The sequence below is a fragment of the Pteropus alecto genome, unplaced genomic scaffold (genome assembly GCF_000325575.1).
Source record: "Pteropus alecto unplaced genomic scaffold, ASM32557v1 scaffold761, whole genome shotgun sequence".
NCBI lineage: Eukaryota > Metazoa > Chordata > Mammalia > Chiroptera > Pteropodidae > Pteropus > Pteropus alecto.
In genome coordinates, this window is record NW_006431558.1 from 1,002,171 (window position 1) to 1,004,324 (window position 2,154).

Below are 2,154 nucleotides of genomic sequence, written 5' to 3' on the forward strand. Positions count from 1 at the left end.
CTCAGAGTTGGCTTCTTTGAAGAGGTAACCTGAGAGCCAAGGATTGAGGGTCCATCATGAGTCTGTCCAGAGAAGAAAATGTGTTCCAAGCTGAGAGAACAGAAGTTGTAAAGGCTGAAAGTGGGTAGAGTGTGGTGGGGGTAGGGGTGGCTGGACCTTCCTGATGGCCACGTGCTTTGTTATTTACTCATTCATTTGTGTTGAACTCATCTCAGGGCCTTTGAAGAATATCCCTGCAATAATAACTGTGGATGTGTGTTTAAAATTCCACGGTGTTGTTCCTTCTACCTGGAATGTACTTCTCCCAGAGCTCCGCATGGCTCAGTCCCTCACCTCCTTTACTTCTTTGCTCAAACATCACCTCCTCCAAGAACTCTGTCCTGACCACCCTATTTAAAATTGCAATCTTCACCCCTGGACCTTTTGACCCCCTTATCCTGACTATTTTTTTCCATCATTGTTTATCTTCTAATATCCTGTATAATTTCCTTTTTTCCCCCTCTTTTTTTTAATGCTTTTTGTCTATCTCCCCCATTAGAGTGTAAACTTCTCCAGGGCAGAAATTTTGCTCTGGCTTGTTCTCTGCTGTAGCCCCAGCACACAGTCTAGTGTCTGTAACACAGCAGGGGCTCAATACATGTTTCTTGAGTGAATTCCTTTCTTCATCTCTCTTGTAGGGTATTACCAGAAACAGAGAAAGCCCACCCTTTGTTTTTTGGGTCTTAAGGTCTCTATCTCCCTGAAGTCACATAAATAAATGATTATTTACCCAGTGGCACTAGAGTCACATAGACACAGGTTTGAATCTAGGGGATGCTACCAATTGGCTGCATGTCTCTGGGCAAGTGGTTAGCTCTTTTGGAGTTTGGTCTCCTAATTGGTACGTGGGACATAAGCAAACCCTCCTCTGTTGAGCTGTGTGAAGGATCAGAGTTCTCTTTCCTTCTATCCTCACTCCCCACACTTTTTTTGTCCCACAGAGGGATTCTGTAAATGAGTCAGATCACATCCTTTCTCTACTTAGAACCCTCGGTATCTCCCTTTTCACTTAGGGCAAAAGCCAAAGTCATTGCAGCCCACAAGGCCCTGGAGATCCTGTACTAAGCTACTCCCACCTTCCTCCTCTATCACTCTGTGGTTTCAGCCACAGCAGTCTTCTTGCCAGACTTGTCAATTCCATGGCAGCCTCAGGGCCTTTGCACTTGCCATTCCTTCTGTCTGGAGCACTCTCCTTTGAATATCTGCGTGGCTCACTTCCTCACCTCATTCAGGTCTGCTCAAATATCACCTCAAGAGATACTGGGACTAAAATCACTGTTCCCTTCCTACCCCACATTTCTCATCTGCCTTCCCAGCGTCGTTTGTTTCCAGAACTTTCGCCACATGCTAACAGATGACAGACACCATGTTCTTGTTTTCCTGATGCTCATCTGTCTCCCCCATTAGAACATCAGCTCCTGGACGACCCGGTTCTTTGTTGTTTTTTTTACTGCCGGCCCCCATTGCCAAGAAGGGTGCCGGGCACCCCATAGGTTCTCTATATGTAATAACTGAAAAAACGGAATGTAGAGAAAGCACTCGGCACAGGGATTCCCTCCCCAGCATATTAATTAAGAGCCTAATGAAAGGAGGTAATGATCTCGAAAACTGCACACACTGCAAGGCTCAAACTTTGACCATTCTGGCCCAAGCCTAGGTGAAGGTGAAAGGTCGACATGTCCAGCCCACTCCTATGGATCAAAGGCTAAACTGCAGGATCAAAGGCTAAACTGCAGGTAACCTCTGTCTCCAGTGGTATGGGGCCAGTATTGTCAGCCTTGAGGCCCAGAGTGGATCTCTGCTGGCCACAGGCATGATAGCAATTTAGGGAGTGCATGTCAGAAGCTGAAGGGTCCCCTAACATCTGGCCTTTCCTAGCCCCCCATCGCTGGGCAAGGGTTTTCACAAAGACCAGAGGTCAAGGCTGGAATATTGGGGGCAGCCCTCATGTAGGAGGTGTAGAGCGTGGGTGCAGCCTTGATGAGGGCAATTCTGAACTATCATGGGGAACCGTCTAATTTGCCCCCTTATCAACTGCTAAAACATCTGCTGTGTGTTTGCAGCTCAGTTTTTGGGTAACTGCCAAGGAGCCAGGCAGCCTCCCAGTGAGGCATC